The sequence below is a fragment of the Macaca thibetana genome, chromosome 1, assembly GCF_024542745.1.
Source record: "Macaca thibetana thibetana isolate TM-01 chromosome 1, ASM2454274v1, whole genome shotgun sequence".
Classification (NCBI taxonomy): Eukaryota; Metazoa; Chordata; class Mammalia; order Primates; family Cercopithecidae; genus Macaca; species Macaca thibetana.
The window spans coordinates 20427648-20445658 of record NC_065578.1 but is presented as its reverse complement, the minus strand read 5'-3'; the positions used below and the strand labels follow the sequence as shown (position 1 = coordinate 20445658).

The following is an 18011-nucleotide window of genomic DNA, read 5'->3' as shown; positions in this document are numbered from 1 at the left end:
TGAGAAATGTACTAACCCTGTTGCGCATGAGTTACGAGACGAAGAATTTTAAATGGCAAGAGTTTCACTGAGAAATGTTATTGCTTCAACCAAGACCAAGATATAACACCATTTGTTGTGGGAAACGGCAGTAACACACACTCTACCGTTAGAAAAGTGTTGTGACAGATAAGACACTACTCTAGTACAATTATATGTTAAGTAAAAACAAAATAAAACATTTTTAAAAAGTTGTTTAAGAAAAAAAGCCAGGCATGGTGGTACATGCCTGTAATCCCAGCTACTTGGGAAGCTGAGGTTGGAGGAAGTTCACTTGAGGCCAGGAGTTGGAGACCAGCCTGAGCAACACGGCGAGACCCTGTGTCTAAGAAAAATTTTTGTATTTTAATTTTTATAGATTTTCTTTTTAAAAATTCTTCTCTTTGCAGCTCCAGCTCAAAGGAAAAAGATTTTTTCTTTTTCTTTTGTTTTTTTTTTGAGATGGGTTTTTGCTCTTGCTGCCCAGGCTGGAGTGCAACAGCGCAACCTCGGCTCACCGCAACCTCCGCCTCCGGGGTTCAAGCAATTCTCCTGCCTCAGCCTCCCGAGTAGCTGGGACTACAGGCTTGCGCCACCATGCCTGGCCAATTTTGTATTTTTAGTAGAGATGGGATTTTCTCCATGTTGGTCAGGCTGGTCTCGAACTCCCAACCTCAGGTGATCTGCCCGCCTCAACCTCCCAAAGTGCTGGGATTACAGGTGTGAGATGCCATGCCCGTTCAAGATTTTCTTTTTAATTTAAAAATACAGTAAAAGAAAAAGAGAGAGAGAGAAAAGGAGGGAAGGAAGGAAGGAAGGAAGGAAGGAAGGAAGGAAGGAAGGAAGGAAGGAAGGAAGGAAGGAAGGAAGGAAGGAAGGGAGAGCAGGAGAGGAGGAGAGAGAAAGAGAGAAAGAGAGAAAAAGAAACCACTACCACCAGAAGAAGGGCTCTTGATTCAGCCTTAAAAACATGCAAGCTGCGCTCCAGTGCCAGAAGTGAGGGCTCTGGGGTAGGGGCTGGGGGTGGCGGTGCAGAGTGGAAATTAAAAGGAAATACCCCACACCTAACATCTAACAGCACTTAACTGTGAGGGAGTGGTAGAATTTGGAATTTCAGATGATTTCTGCATTTTTTTTTGTTTTGTTCTACTTTATGGTTTCCCAACATTTCTATAGCAAATCCTAAAATCAGAAAACTGTTATTAACTGAATACAAAATACTAATACATTAAACTATTATTTAAAATCACTTAAAAACGAAGTCACCTCCTTCAGGAAGCCTCCAGGATGGTCACTCATTCCAATATAACACCACTGAGCTTCATGCCACCTCAAACATCGCGTTTCGAAGGTAATACCTCCCTTTTCGACGGTAATTTAATTCTTTCCTGGGCCATCTCAGCCGCCTCACCGGGAGCTTCTAAGAGTGAGGACTTTGTCTTGTTTGTCTCTGCACTCCTAGTGCCTGGCACAGTAAATATTTACATCAGTTGAACGTCAATGCCCTAAGGAAGGAGGTGGGGGGGAGGGAAGAGCCATCCAAAATTCTCTCCTCTGTGTGTGCAGGAAAGTCCAAGAGTTCGTGAAGGTCCGTAAATACCGGAAGGTCCGCCCGCCGTTGGAGTGTAGACCGGCACAGCGCATGGGAAAACCGGCAGGACTACCAAAGCTGATTATCCGACCTGCGCCCTGGGACCCGTTTCTCTCCAGCAGAATGTGCACATCAGCCCTGTTCATAATGGCTTCAAAACGGCCTCCATCTACGGCAGGCTGGATGATACATTGTGTGTGTTCACAACACAGAAACCACCACAGACAGCAAGGAGAATGGATGACCCCCAGCTCCTCACAACATGAATGAATCCCACAAGGTTAAGTTTGAGCAAAGGAAGCTAAAACCAAGAGCACTTACAGTGTGATTCCGATGATAGAAAGTATAAAAACTAACCCAGGGTGTTGGGAAACGGAATGGAGGCTCCACGTGGAGGGTATGGAAACGGGAAGGGGCTGCTGGGGTGCTGGTGTGGTTCTGTTTATGATTGATCTGGGTGGGTGGGTGCTGGTTACACGGTGGGTTCAGCTGTCAATGTATAATGCACACATTTTTCTCTACGTGTGTTTTATTTCAATAAAATAAATACTACTCTTTGGGAGCTTATATGAACAATCTATAAAGGACACCGACAAAATGAAAGCAAGCCTATGTACTGCACTCCATAGTTTATAAAGAATGTCACCATGATGTTTCACTAATAAACTATGCAGTGGACAGAAAAGGACCTATCATCTCCTTTTACAGATGAGAAAACCAAGGCTCTGGAAGGACAAGTGACCTGCCCAAGGTTACCGACAGGAAGTTGCAGAGCAGAAACCTGACCACAGGGTTCCTGATTCTGGAATTAGCAATCAGGTTACCATCAGTCACCTCCTCCAGAGGGAGGGATTTCTGTTGCTCCCAAGTGTAAAATGAGGGTTCTGATGTTTGACACATGGATAGATTCATGTAACCACCACCATCACCATCAGGACCCAGAACAGCTCTGCCACCCCAAAAATCTCCCTTGCGTTCTTTATAGTTACACAATCCGCCCATCCCTAAACCTGGCGATCCCTGATCTGTCCTCCACCACTGTGTTTTTGATAGGTATGGTATTAAATCCACAGACCAATGTGGGAGGGTTTACGTCTCTAGCACGTGGAGTAGCCCACTCCTTCAGTCAGAGTTCTTCAGTTCTATCAGCACTCTGTAGTCTTTAGCCTGTAGATCTTGGATATGTTTTGTTAGGTTTATACCTATAGGTTCCATCATGTAATGGTTAGCACTCTGGACTCTGAATCCAGATTTATACCTATAAATTTCGCTTTTTGGGGAACTATTGTAAATGGCAATGTTTCTGAAATTGTTCATTACTAGTACATAAAAATACTACTGAGTCAAGCGCGATGGCTCACACCTGTACTCCCAGCACTTTGAGAGGCTGAGGCGGGTGGATCACTTAAGGTCAGGCGTTTGAGACCAGTCTGGCCAACATGGTGAAACTCTCTCTACTAAAAATACAAAAATTAGCCGGGCATGGTGGTGTGCACCTGTTATCCCAGTTACTTGAGAGGCTGAGGCAGGAGAATCGCTTGAACCCGGGAGGTGGAGTTTGCAGTGAGCTGAGATCGAGATCACACCACTGCAATCCAGCCTGGGTGACAGAGCAAGACTCCATCTCAAAAAAAAAAAAAAAAAAAGAAAAGAAAAAGAAAAAGAAAAAAGCATTCAGCCTTTCAGCATTTGGGGTGGTCTTCTGAGGTGTGAGGTGGAGTAGATTTTGTGGTGACAATCAGGAACTTGTTTTTGGACATGTTGAGTTGGAGATGTCTTTTGGAAGTGGAGACACTAAAGAGGCAGCTGAATATTTGAGTCTGGCATTTGAGAAAGAAGTCTGGGTTAGAGGTAAAAATTTGGGAATCACAGGCACAGAGGTGGCGGTTAACACCCTGATGAAATTTGATGCGCTCATCAAGGGAGAGGGGTATTGAAAAGAATTTCTTTAATCTGATAAAGGCTTTATGCCAAAAACCTGCAGAAACCATCCTACTCACTGGAGAAAGCTTTGGCAAACTCCTTTTAACACTGGCTTATGATGGTGAGGAGCTGGGGCAGCCTCGTTGTCCACAACTAGCGAAATAAATTAGTAACGAGTGGTGGAGGCCATGTCTGTGCGGCCGTGGTATTAAAACTAGATGTCAAAACAGCAGCATGGTGGAGTCTAAAGGCAGAGGACCGAGTGATGAATGTAAAGAATCAAACGCAGTATATGTAAGTACAAACCACTCCCACGGACAGAACACTGTGTAACGTACAAGGACACTTAAAAATCCAAGGCCATATTACGTACATTAGCATAGGGACTTCAGGGAGCTGTGGGAATGGCAGTGAGGAAGCAGGGAGCGGGGACAAAGGAAAAAACGAATAAATGAAACAAGAACTGAGAGCTCATTTGGGTATGTCATATGCTAAGAGAGATACTGCATCCCACTCTCTCTGCACCTAGGGTCCAAAACAGGTGAGTGAATAAAGAAAAATAAAAGTGTAGAGTGACCCGGGAACTCTGAAAGGCTCATCCAGCCCCACACGATTATTCTTTCAGTTATTGGTTTGTCTCTCCTCCCTGCTAGCCTGAAGCTCTATGAGCATAAAGACCATCATCTTACCCATCTCTGCATCCCGAGCGCTTGCACATGGCAGCAGTTTCGTAAGTGCCACCAGTTCAGGCTGGGATGCTCTGAATTTTGGCCCCAGGGACACACACTGAGATAGGCTTGGCCTGGAGGCAGGTGCCTTCTCCCATAGCCTCTGCTCAGGACAAGGAGGGGGTGGGGACCTGGGAAAGCCTTCAGAACCCAGAGCCTCCCTGCTGGCCCCACCCCTCAGACCCCTCCCCCTTGCAGAGGCTCCTGGCTGCTCTCTGGCAGCCCTGGAAGTGGAGGGGCCCAGTTTGGGGCTGCAGGGGCCCCGGCTGCCCACCACCCTCTGCCAATGTCCTGCCAGCTTAAAATGGGGCCTCCGGGTGTGTGTCAGCCCCATCGCCACCCCCTCCCTCCCTTCTCTGCCAGGCTCCCGGCTCCTCTGTAGCCTGATTATAGAAGCCCCAGCTAGGCTGTGGCTCCAGAAGAGCAGCTACTTGGCAGTGCAGTGGAGGGGGCTGAGGGGCCAGGCCGGCCTTGGCTCTGAGGACTGATTCAGCAATCTGGGCAGAGGGCCCGGGAGCATCCTGGAGCGGGGCAAAAAGCCAGCCCTGGGCTGCATCTCAGAAGATCTGGGGCAAATGATAGAAGAACGGGACAAACGTGTCACTACCATTTCTTCGGCCCTCATGTCGCACTCAGCCCCAAGCTGTTTACATCCCTGATCTCACAATAAGGATGAACAGCCCCCGTTTTGTAGTTTAGGAAACCGAGCAGAGGGTCTGGCTAGTCTTCGACCATACTCCATTCAAGCCCAGGCTGACTCCAGGGCTCAACCTCTCCAGGCCTCAGTTTCCCTATCATGAAGAGTAAGAGAGACGAGTGCCCCGCTGGCTCCATCCCACAAGAATAAGGGAAGCCAAACGAGCTTAGGGCAGGGTATTTGGCAGCGGGGGGAGTCAGGCCAGGTGAGTTCCCCTACCTGAGCGGCCTGGCCAGGCGGCAAGTGAAGAAACAAAGGAGGCCCAAGACCAGCCCCAGAAGGAGGAGGCTGAGGGCCACCGTGAGGACCACATCCAGGATGGGGGACAGGAGGGCCATCTTGAGGCAAAGAGGGCCCCTGGGAGCGGCCACTACGCCCCGCGCACAGTCGGTCACACTAGCTCCAAAGCCCTGGGTCAGTGGCCGTGACCTGCTTTATCCCTAAGTTAATCTTTGTGGATTAGTCAGGCGGGATGAAATGGGGTGCTGGGGTGGGAGGGGGAGCAGGCTACGAAGCTCCCCTCTCCCATTTGAGCCCCAGGGGAGGACCCGACGCTTGTTCATTCAACTTTGTTCATTCATTCCTCACTCGCAAATACCTACGGAGCTCCTGCTGGGTAGCTCTGTGCTAGGTTCTAGGGAAACAGTCGGGAACAGGACATAGTTTCTGACAGCTTGGAGGTAACTGCCCAGCCAGTGTAGACAAAGCACCTACTATGTGCTAGACATTGTGCCAGGTGCCCTGTGGGGTAAAAACACAGAAGGAAGGGAACCCCTTGGCTAGTAGCAGAGGTTTCCCCTTAACAGCAGCAGCTGCTCCAGCCCATCTATGAACCCAGAAATCTGCGTTGGTGCTTACCCCAGCCAGAGGGATGCACCCATGTTCAGAAGAAGACAAACTGCTCTTATTGAGCACCTACTGTGTACCAGGCCCCATCTGGGCTAGAGACTAGTATCCCCATTTGCAGAGAAACAGAGGCTCAGAGGTGCAATGGTGGAGCCGGGATTTAAGCCCAAATCTGCTGGTCTCCACGGCCTGTAGCTCAGAACTGAGATAGCAGCAGCCTAGGGAGGCTTTAGTCAAGCCCTGCCAGGCGCTGGCCTAAAGCCAGCGGTCACCCAGGAGGCAGCACACACAGGCCGGAGGTGGACGAGCTGTTGCCAGCACGGAGGGGTCTTTTCTGCTTCCAAAATTGTTCCCCCAACCCAGATCCAGTCTCTCCCAAAACATCCCATGAAGTCAGGGGAGTGGTTATGATTCCCATCTCACAGAGTCAGAAACGGCCCAGAGAGGTCAAGCCACGTGACACAGGCACCGCTGTGCACCGTTAGACCAGGCCTTTTCCAATCATGCTTCCTGCCTCCTGGTACACCTCAGATCCCATGGCACAAAATACCCAAGGTCAGGGGGAGACACTTTTACCCTCTTGGTGCCAAGGAAAGTCCCCTCTTCTTGACCCCAGAAAGGCCACTGACCTCACCGTAACAGGAAAACGAATCTCGTTACTCCATTACGCCCTTTTCTTTCTCAACATTCCCGTAACTCAAATTGCATCAGATTCTCACAACATCCTAGTGATACTGGCAGGGTGGGGATTATTAGCCCTATTGATAAAAGAAAAACTTCAGCTGATTTAAATTTAACAGAGTTGCCTGCAATCCCAGCACTTTGGGAGGCTGAGGTGTGTGGATCACGAGGTCAGGAGATTGAGACCATCCTGGCCAACATGGTGAAACCCCGTGTCTACTGAAAATACAAAAATTAGCTGGGCATGGTGATGTGTGCCTATAATTCCAGCTACTCAGGAGGCTGAGGCAGGAGAATCGCTTGAACTAGAGAGTCGGAGGTTGCAGTGAGCTGAGATCGTGCCACTGCACTCCAGTCTGGCAACAGAACGAGACTCTGCCTCAATCAAATTTAAAAAAATAAATAAATAAATAAATAAAAAATAAAATTTAATTTAATTTAATTTAATTTAAAAAAAAAAGAGTTGGCCGGGCACGGTGGCTCAAGCTGTAATCCCAGCACTTTGGGAGGCCGAGACGGGCGGATCATGAAGTCAGGAGATTGAGACCATTCTGGCTAACCTGGTGAAACCTGGTCTCTACTAAAAAATACAAGAAAGCTAGCCGGGCGTGGTGGCGGGCGCCTGTAGTCCCAGCTACTCGGGAGGCTGAGGCAGGAGAATGGCATAAACCCGGGAGGCGGAGCTTGCAGTGAGCTGAGATCCGGCCACTGCACTCCAGCCTGGGCGACAGAGCGAGACTCCGTCTTAAAAAAAAAAAAAAAAAAAAAGAAGAGTTTAATTGAGCAATGAACAATCTGCAAATTAGGCAGCCTCCTGAGCCAGAGTAGGCACCAGCGCAGCCACTTGGTAGAAGATTTATGGACAGAAAAGTAAAGTGAGGTACAGAAGACAGAAGTGAGGTGCAGTCAGATTGGTTACAGCTTAGCACTTGTCTCATCTGAACACGGTTTGAACAGATGGCTACATTTGATTGATTAAAACTTGGTAATTGGTGGCTGGGCACGGTGGCTCACTCCTGTAATCCCAGCACTTTGGGAGGCTGAGGAGGGTGGATCACCTGAGGTCAGGAGTTCGAGACCAGCCTGGCCAACATAGTGAAACTCTGTCTCTACTAAAAATACAAAAATTAGCCGGGCGTGGTGGCAGGCACCTGTAATCCTAGCTACCTGGGTGGCAGAGGCAGGAGAATCGCTTGAACCCAGGTGGTGGAGGTTGCAGTGAGCTGAGATTACAACACTGCACTCCAGCCTGGGTGACAGAGTGAGACTCAGTCCAAAAAAAAAAAAAAAAAATTTGGTGATTGGCACAAGTGTAAGCTATGGTCTGTTTACACCTCTATTACTTACAGTTTACAAGGTACAGAGAAACCGTTAGGCTGAACTTAAAATATGTAAGAAAGCAGCATTAGGCTAGACTTGATTTAACAATTCCCTTCTTTTAGTTATTTTTTAAATTTTGTAGACCAGGCGGGGTGGCTCAAGCCTGTAATCCCAGCACTTTGGGAGGCCGAGACGGGTGGATCACGAGGTCAGGAGATAGAGACCATCCTGGCTAACACGGTGAAACCCCATCTCTACTAAAAAATACAAAAAACTAGCCGGGTGTGGTGGCGGGTGCCTGTATTCCCAGCTACTCGGGAGGCTGAGGCAGGAGAATGGCGTAAACCCGGAAGGTGGAGCTTGCAGTGAGCCGAGATCTGGCCGCTGCACTCCAGCCTGGGCGACAGAGTGAGACTCTGTCTCAAAGGAAAAAAAAAAAAAACAAAACAATTTTGAGACATTGACCAAAACTTGAGTCACTGATGTCACTATCACCATTGTAAATGTACTAATTTGGTCTTGAAACCCACTGGGAAACAGCAGGACAGTGGGTTCTGTAAGGTGGGAATAAAGACTTTAGGTTTTTTTTTTAAGGGTTAGAAGGTATTTTTTTTTAATGTTGGAATGTCCTGTTTACAAGAAGACAAAACAAAACCAAACCTGGTTTTAGCATTTATGTGTTCTTTTTAAAGTTTTAGTTTGATGATATCACATTTAGCACAAGTGACTCTATTTAGGTTCCGTCTGGTCTGTTGGGGCCTAGAGTATGCGTTTAGTCCAAACAATGGCCTCTCATAATTTTGCTTTTGTTTTGAGACAGTTTCGCTTTGTTGCTCGGGCTGGCATGCAGTGGCATGATCTTGGCTCACTGCAACCTCCGCCTTCCAGGTTCAAGCAATTCTCGTGCCTCAGCCTCCTGAGTAGCTGGGACCATAGGCGCATGCCATCATGCCCAGCTGATTTTCTGTATTTTTTAGTAGAGGTGGGGTTTCACCATGTTGCCCAGGCTGTTCTTGAACTCCTGAGCTCAGGCAATCCACCTGCCTCGGCCTCCCAAAGTGCTAGGATTACAGGTGTGAGCCACCACAGCCAGCTCATAATTTTGTTTTAAAATTCCCCCTTTTTGGTCAGGTTCTCACTTTGGTGAGAGCGTGACCCAAACTTAGGGCCTTAGCACCACTCTCAGTCACCACATTTTGAAACCAAGGCCTAGCAGTGAAGTCACTGGGTCAACCTTCACACAGCCAGCAAATCTGATCCAAGCCCAGGCTCCACCCTTCCCAGGTGTGTGAGGCCGGGTCAGTCCCTGCGCCTCCGAAGCTGTTTCCTTCGGCGTCTAACATTAGTTTCCCATTCAAGAGCTACGGTGCACCAGGTGCTGACTGTGGCACACCTGACCTGCTGTGTCCTCATTAACAACCCTGAGAGTGAGACAGAGCTGTCCCCCTCTACAGGTAAGAAAATGGAGGACCAGTTGACCGTGGTGAAGATGGCCCAGGGTCACATCGATGGCACGCACTGGGCCAGGCCCTACACAGGCCTCCATATGGGACCTACCCAGGCACATCTCTGTGCCAAGCTCTCTCCACATCAGCTCAGCCGGGGGCCTTCCCCATCCAGCCCCCAGGCCTGCTCCAAGGACACCCTCCAAGGCTCCACCATGCAGCCTAATAAACTGATGTGCCCCCAGGGAGCATCACCTGCTATGCCCCAGCTTGTACCAGGCAGGACTCACAGGGTCAAGTATTTGCCCTTAGGGAGCCCCCGGTCTAGAGCACGCAGCCCCAGACTGTCCCAGACTGTCTGGGCTGGGAAGGTCTTTTGTGATTTCCCAAATGCCCCGGACTACAAAAATCACTTGAGGTGCTTATGGAAAAAGCCTTATTCCCAAGTGGTTATCTTGGGAGGAGGATTGACTAGGCAGTGCATGAAGGAACTTCCTGGGGCAATGGAAATGTTCTTTTTTTTTTTTCAGATGGAGTTTCGCTCGACGCCAAGGCTGCAGTGCAATGGCGCGATCTCGGCTCACAACAACCTCCACCTCCCAGGTTCGAGCGCTTCTCATGCCTCAGGCTCCCGAGTAGCTGGGACTACAGTATTTCTGCCCAGCCAGAAATGCTTTTTATCATGACCTGAGAGGTAGTTAAACGTCTGTACTTTTGTGACAAGTTATCGAGGGGCTAATTGTCCCTACTCTGTCTATATCGCGAGGTTTCTGGGGAGGAGCTGATGAGATTTCAATAAAGGAAGTGTTGGGGAAAAAAGGGCTTAGTGGAGGGATGTGACTATATTCAAGTTTAAAAAGAGAGATTAGAGAGACAACAACCCCCTAAATAAATTCCTACTTCTCCTACCCCAGACCTACTAAGTCAGAATCTCCCCGGTCAGGGCCTGGGAAGCTATTTTTTATTTTTTGTTTTGAGACAGGGTCTTACCCTGTTGCCCAGGTTGCAGTGCAGTAGCACCATCACAGTTCACTACAGCCTCAAGTGATCCTCCCACCTCGGCCTCCCAAGTAGCTGGAACTACAGGCATACATTACCACATTTGGTTAATACCTACATTTTTAAAATAGAGGTGGGGTCTCACTATGTTGCCCAGGCCAGTCTTGAACTCCTGGGTTCAAGTGATCTTCCTGCCTCAGCCTCCCAAAATGCTTGGATTACAGGCATAAGCCACTGTGCCCAGCTGGAAGCTGTATTTTTCTGGGGGGGAGGTGGGGAGGATGGAATCTTGCTCTGTCACCCAAGCTGGAGTGCAGTGGCGCGATCTCAGCTCACTGCAACCTCCGCCTCCCAAGTTCAAGCGATTCTCATGCCTTAGCCTCCCTAGTAGCTGGGATTGCAGGCGCCCACCACCATCCCTGGCTAATTTTTGTTTTTAGTAGAGACAGGGTTTCACCATGTTGACCAGGCTGATCTTGAACTCCTGGCCTCATGTGATCTGCCCACCTCGGCCTCCCAAAGTGCTGGGATTACAGGCGTGAGCCACTGTGCCTGGCTGGAAGCTATATTTTTAACAAGTCATTTTCTGAGCAGATTCATTTGGGAAACTTTGTCTTAGAGATCATCCCATTGTCCAAATGGGAAGACTGAGGCCCAAAGAGGAGGAAAGCCTTGCCCTGTGAGAGGAACCACTACAAGCAGACCCTGCATCTCCCAGCTGCTCCCCACCAGAGACACTCACAGGGAACTGAGTCAGCCTGGAGCCAGCATCCCCTAGCCTGTCAGCTGGGCCTTCTGGGCTCTTCCAAGGAGCTGTGGCTAGAGAGGAGTGCTGAGTCGCCCTTGTGTCCCTGGTGGGCATGGGGAATGAGGCAGGGGCTGGGGGGCACCTGCATAGCTGCCTAGGGAGGGAGCCCTGCTGAAGACCAACCCAGTAACATTTCAGCTGCAGAGTCATAGGGACGGGACATGGAATTCCTCTCTCCACCAAGCCCAGCATCTCTGGCAAGCCTTGCTGGCTAGGACTGTATTTATTACTGGAGAAAGTTATTTATGGCTGTCATGAAGAGCTGGATGAAGTGCTTGGGCAGGAATGTGTGGTGGTTTCAGAGTGGGCTGCAGGTCAGATCCAAGGAAGGACTTCCCTAGAGGGCAGTGGGCCAGTGCTGGGGATATAGCAAGGCTCAGACTTCTAGCCGCTGACAGCACCCCATCCTGGCAGGAAACAGACGCGGAAGCGCCCCAGAGGCCTGATGCCAAGCCACTGCATCTTTACAGCTCTGATGAGAAGCCAGCTGTCCGCTGAGCGCTCCCAGCCTCAACACCTCTGCACACCGTGCTTCCCAGCCTAGAATGTTCCATGCTGTCCAACCAATGAATCCCTCCCCCTGCCCTCTCCCTACCCCACTCCAGCCCAGACAGCAGTTTCGGCTCCTCCCCAAGCTCCCAGAGCCCAGTGCCGTGAAGCCCTTGGTGGCATTGATCAGAGCCTTAGAGCATCGTGGGTTGTCACCCTCTTGCCATGATGAGCTCCTAGGGAGCTGGAATCCTGCTCTGCTGATGGCAGCAGCCCCGTGGCTGGCAGAGGCCAGCACAGGTGGCCAGGGAACGTCACTAGGTGGAAGGATGATGGGGTCAGAGGGTGGGTGGCTGAAGAGACAGCTCAGCAACAGTGAAGATGGATGCTGGAGCCAGGCTGCCTGGGTTCCGATCCTGCCTCTGCCCCTCACCAGTTGGGCAGCTCAGGGCAGGTGACCTCACCCCTCCACATCTAATAGAAGCCACTGCATTGTTGTAAGGATGCCTTCATACACATAAGGGCGTAAAACGGAGGCTGGGATGTGGTAGGTGCTGAGTGAATATCAGTCAGGAGCTATGGTTATGGGGAGGGGGAGCAAATGGGGTGGATGGACTGCGGGGCAGAGATAGGCAAGTGGGGCAGATGAGGGGCTGGAACTGCGAACGGATGGACCCTTCCCTGCCCACTCGGTCAAGCCGCCATGTGCTCTGGGATTTCCCAGAGACCTGTTCTCCTGGATGGCTGCCACCACAAAGGGCTCTGCTCCCCAAGCACGGCCTGGTCGAGAGCAGGCCCTCTGCCTGCCTCATCTCACTACGTGCCCCATCGCCAGCCCCATTTTACAGGCGAGGAGGATGAGGCTCTGACCTGTCACTTACTCAAGGCCACAGAGCAGAGCCGGAATCAGAAACCCCGAGGGTCTGGGTTCTGGAGCCAAAGCTTCCCGGGGGGTCCCTGAGGCTCCAGGACAGTCATGATGCCCGAAACCAACTCTGTGGGCAAAGGACTGAAGCCAGAGGACTGGTGGCAGGAGACAGCAGCAGGCAGGCACGGGAGGGAGATCACAGGGGAGGGGATAGTGGGGCCCACAGACACCATGCCTGGGGCCTGCAGTGCCCAGGCAGGGGTGGGGGGTGGGGCATGGCTGCTTTGCAGGTACACAGCCTTCTGCCATGCTACGGAAAGGACATGTTCTGCCCCAGGCCACCTCGCTCCGCGCCAAGCCTAGATGCCAAGTACAGAAAGCGGTGGGGGAGGGTGGCGCATGCTCTGTGCATCTGAGGTGTTCGCCAACCACCTCCTCCAGCACTTCCCTCAGCACTCTGCAGGGGGAGCCTCCCTGGTACTAGGAGACATGGCCGTCCCATCCTTGCTCTCACAAACAAGAAAAGGAAGGCACAGGCCAGGCGCGGTGGCTCACTCCTGTAATCCCAGCACTTTGGAAGGCAGATCACAAGGTCAGGAGATTAAGACCATCCTACCTAACACGGTGAAACCCCGTCTCTACTAAAAATATACAAAAAAATCAGCCAGGTGTGGTGGCGGGCACCTGTAGTCCCAGCTACTTGGGAGGCTGAGGCAGGAGAATGGCGTGAACCCAGGAGGCGGAGCTTGCAGTGAGCTGACATCCGGCCACTGCACTCCAGCCTGGGCGACAGAGCGAGACTCCATCTCAAAGAAAAGAAAAGGAAGGCACAGAGAGGGTACACAACCTCCCCAGTATCACACAGCACATCAGGGGCAGGGATAAGTCTCCTCATTTACTAGCTGAGGATTTTGGGGGCCAATTACTAGAAAGGCAAGGCAGTGTTCAAGGCGCAGCGTGGATGCCAATGTCTTGGACTTCCATACATGGTGATTTGCGGCCACTGATGAAAATATTTCAAACTGAGACTATTTTAGAAAAATCCTATTTTACATATTTTGTCATTGTATTCATAAGAGTAATAATAACAAAACTTTTCATAGACCTTACTATGTGCCAGCCATTGTTTAGAACCTATATTAACTCACAACGACCTTCAAGGTAAGCACTATTATTATCGCCATTTTACAGATGACAAAACAGAAGCACAGAGAGGTTAAGGAGCATGCCCAAGGTCACACAGCCAATAAGTGAGCGAGCCAGAATTCAACCTTACTTGGGGATGTTTCTATCTCCCAGGACTAAGCATAAACTCCTGAAACAGGAGGCAAGACTGGAAACAAACCAGCATTTGCCCTCTCTGCAATATGTACATTACACGTACACATTATACTTTTGCAGATGAAGGGATTGCATGCAGCTGCTATTTGATTCATACTCACTACACTCTGTTCCCAAATGTTATTTCATTGTATCTGCACCAGGGTTCCCAGTGGGTGGGCTTCCTACAATCCTAACTTTACAGGAGAGGTGAGGTGACTTGCTGGAGGTCACACAGCAAGACAGAGTCACATCTAGGGTCCAAGTCTCTTCTGATCTTTGCACAGTACCTTGTAGCCAGCCCTGCAGTGGAAATCACTTAGGACTTGCAGTGGCAGGGAGGGGAGGATCCCAGATTCAAGACCTGGCTCTGCCCCTGGCCAGGTGAGCGCCCCTTGGACACCCCCACCCATAATCCACTCCTTCAGCTCATTCTCAAGACAGGCCAATCCCAGCTCTTCCCACTCCCCTCCCGCTAGCAGAGGATGTGTCCATTGTGCGGATGGCCCGGCACAGGCCCTGTAAGAGGAGGCTGAGGAGGCGCTGGGCTGTGGGAAAAGGGACAATGAACTTGTAGCTTGCTGGGCAGCGGCCAGCACAAGCCGAATCCCTGGGTGGCAGGCACAGAGGGCTCAGGTCAGAGGAGGAAGGACGCGGGTGTTCCCAGAGACAGTGCTCAGGGCAGCTGGGCTCCAGATAACAGCGTTCCTCGCATTCCCAGAGGACGCTCCAGCCGGCGGCAGAAGGCTCCCAGTGGCTTTTGCATTTGATCTCCGTGGCGACCTTGGGACATAGCAGGGCAGGGCTGACGCCGAGAGCCCCAGACAGGAAACTGGGGCCTATGGAGGTGAGGTCCCACCCAAGGGCACGTAGCTCAGCAGGCCCCCGTTGACCTTGGGCACATCACCTCACCCATCAAATGGGGACCATCCTGGTGAGAGCCTACGTCATTGGAGGAACAAGAATTCAGTGAGACAATAAACAAGGAGGGCAAGACCCTGGGGCCTGGTACGCATTAAACAATAGGTGTTAGTTAGCCAGAAGTAACAGTGATCACGAGTGTGCTGGGCATTGCTCTAAGCACTTTACACGAAAATCCATCTGGTCCTCACACCAACACCCTCATTGCTCCCAGTGTACAGAAAAGTCAAGGAATTTGGCCAAGGTCACATAGCTACCAACAGGACCCAAAGAGGAAGAGGGAGAAACTCTATGCAGCACCTACTACACACTGGGGCTTTTCACCCAGACTTCCAATTCCAGTGAAGGGCAAATGATCAGCTCCGGCTCAGGAGGAAAAACCAAGGCTCAGAAGGAGGAGGGAGGTTCAGGGTCACAAAGCAACCGAGTGGGAGGGCTGGGATTCAGGCCAGGCCTGTCCAGCTCCACGTCCAGTGTACGTACCACCCCCATCTCAGTCACATGCCAGGACAACCTGGGTCACCAATGGCAGAGCTCGTGCCTCAGCCATCCCAGGCACAGGGAGCCCTGCCTCAGTGGGGCTGCATGAGCTCACTCTGCTGGGGTATAGGGGGAGGGAGGGGGGAGGTCCTGGCAATGAGAGCTGCAGGAAGCCATGCCTGGCTGCTGCCCTGTTACTGGTCCTCATGTCACGCTCCTGTCTCAGCTCCCCGTGGACTTTCCCGTGATGGCAGCTTCCTGGGGGCCTCTTATATCTAGACAGAGTGCCCGCTCCACAAACGGAAGGGCTTCAGTCACGTTGGCCTCTGGCTCCCAGGTCAGCTCCTCTGGGTTTATAATTCTGCACAGAGAGGCTGAGATCAGTGGGGGCAGTCCAGGGTTACAAGTCAGAGTCCTCGCTGAATATTCAAGGGCTGTTTCCTTGGCTGTAGAGCAGGGATAATAAACTCCATTCTGCCTCCCGTATCGGCGTCTTAGAAGGGAAGGAACCTTGCAAATCAAAAGGTACAATGCAGAAGTTTCTACAGCTCTCCACTGCGCTCCCTCTGGTGAGTGGAGTGGACACCTACTGGCATTTTTGGCCACCCAGAGTCTGTTTCCCCTTCCTAACAATACCACCAAGTTTCCTTGGGAAGTGACCCTCCCCCTTTCAGCCTGGTTTGGGTGGGACTGGTCCCACCTCCAGCCCCAGGTGGACCCTGACTGGCTCCAGCTGGAAGACGCTGTCTGACTACTGGGTAATGAGGGTGTGAAGTGGTGGGGAGGGGCACTTTGTGTAGCCTGAGGAGGAAGCAACCTCTCAGAGATGGACTAGAGAAAGGTAGAGACCTTGAGTCTTTGATAGCATCACTTGGGCTCCTAGATGCAGCCATGCCTGAAGCCTTCCTCTGAACATCCTGGCTCCATGAGCCAATTAATTTCCCCATTGTGTGTCTTGGCTTTTCTGTTACTTGGAACACAGAGTCTGACCTCAGAACTGCAGCTCAGCCAGTTTTTCTCAGCCCCTTAGATTGTGAGCAACCAAATCAGGTCATTCATATTCTGCCAACTGTTTCTGCCAGAGGAAGAATCTTGCAAACAAGCTAAAGCTGACAAGTTTCAAGTATGTGGTAACGTAACAGTCCAACTTCCTACAAGTCACTTTCTACTTGGAATCTATAAACTTGTAGAATTATAGAAAGTTTTGGGGCTGGACTTGCCTAACAGCCCTGCAGGACTCGGATCCTCACTTTACGACAGGTTGTTGTCCATTGAGTTTAACAACCCTTTGACCACCAGGTTCCATGTGTCTATTGTGTGCCAGCCCTGTGACAGGACCTGCAGGTACAAGCTCTGCCTTCCATGCCCTTCAGTCTGGTAATGACTGGTTATAATTCACCTTTCTAGTAGGTTTTACACAAAAGGCCCTGGAGGGGGAATACCACTACACCCATTTCAGAGGAGAAAGTAGACACTCAGCAAGGTGAAGTAACTTGCCCTGCGTCCCTCTGCTAAACAGGGGCAGGGCCAGGCCATGTCCCCAGATCTGCCTGGGCCCAAAGCTACTGCTTTTTCTCCTAGTCATTGGAGTGGAGTGGACTGGGCCTATCATTTCTTTGAGATAGTTTGTTCCACTCAGGAGCAGTCAGAGTGATTTAAAAAGCTAAAGAAAACGAAAGCTAAGTGTCATGAGCTTCCTGTCTGCCTGAAGGTCTTGACTTCTTCAGAAGCCCCAGTATTTGACCCATCCAGTTTCACTTTTTTTTGAGACAGGGTCTTGCTCTGTCACTCAGGCTTAAGTGCAGTGACACGATCATAGCTCACTGCAGCCTCAACCTCCTGAGCTCAAATGATCCTCTTGCCTCAGCAAGAGACCGAGTAGCTGGGACTACAGGCGCGCAGCATCACGTTTGGCTGGTTATTTTATTTTTAGTAGAGGCAAGGTCTCACTATGTTGCCCAGACTGTCTCAAACTCCTAAGCTCCAGCAATCCTCCTGCCTCAGCCTCCCAAAGTGCTGGGACTCCTGGGGTGAGGCCCCACACCCAGCCAAACTTTCCTCTCCTATAGGGCTCGCTGCTTGCAGGTTGTAGCCAGAGAGGAAACCAGCACCACCCTGAAATCCAGACCCCAAATGCTTTCATGGGAGACCTCGTCACCCCAAGTGAGCTGTCCCAGACTCTCTCAGGTCTCTGCCCTATGTCGCTAAGATCCAGCTGACTTTGACTAAACACCCTCTATGCCCTCGGGCTTTCCCTATATGTCATTCAACCAACATTTGCTGGACCACTGTTTACTGAGCAGCCACTATACGCCAGGGGCTGTTCTAGGTGCTGAACATAACAGCCCAAATCCCTGTCAGTGTGGCAGGCAGACAACAAGTAAGTAAGTAAAAGCAATAGAACGTCAGGTGGTGGTAAGTGCAGTGGGGAAAAAGAAGGCAGGGAGGAGGACAAGGAGGTTTGCAGTTTTAAATAAAGAGGTCAGAGGTCTCACCAAGAAATTATCTCACTGTGGCCTTGCAATGATCCCACACAGGCCAGAACGTGATTCTGAAATCACAGATAAGGAAGGATAGGGTTTCAGGATTAACTCTCGAGTCCATGCATGTCAATACAACCAGCGCAACTGGATTCGTGCCCAGGGCCTCCTGTCTCCCTCGTGTCCTCTCCCCTAACTCTACTAAGTGGTACTAGCAGCCCTTTTGCAGATGAAGAAACTGAAACCACAAACCCAGACCCTCAAGAGTACACCAGGGTGAGGGGCAGCGGTGGGAGGCTGGAGTTCAGCCCCAGAGCTGCCCTCTGGACCTGCCTCTTGGCAAAGCCCACATCTGCTACCCTCGGCTTCAGTCTCCAGCTTCAGCTCCGGGCTTGTT

The 18011-nt window shown here is 50.9% G+C and overlaps 1 protein-coding gene across 3 annotated transcripts in view; it reads right to left on the bottom strand.

Moving 5' to 3' along the window:
- The window catches only part of ALPL (alkaline phosphatase, biomineralization associated), a 69449-nt gene that overhangs the window by 25585 nt on the left and 25853 nt on the right, over window positions 1–18011 (bottom strand). Inside the window, exon 1 of one of the 3 annotated variants that reach the window (XM_050791459.1) lies at window positions 1285–1298. The exons of the other annotated variants lie outside the window; for them this stretch is intronic. The gene's annotated coding sequence lies outside the window, so the exon portion shown is untranslated. Of the gene's footprint in view, window positions 1–1284; window positions 1299–18011 lie in introns of those variants that run through there. 3 annotated transcript variants of the gene reach the window in all.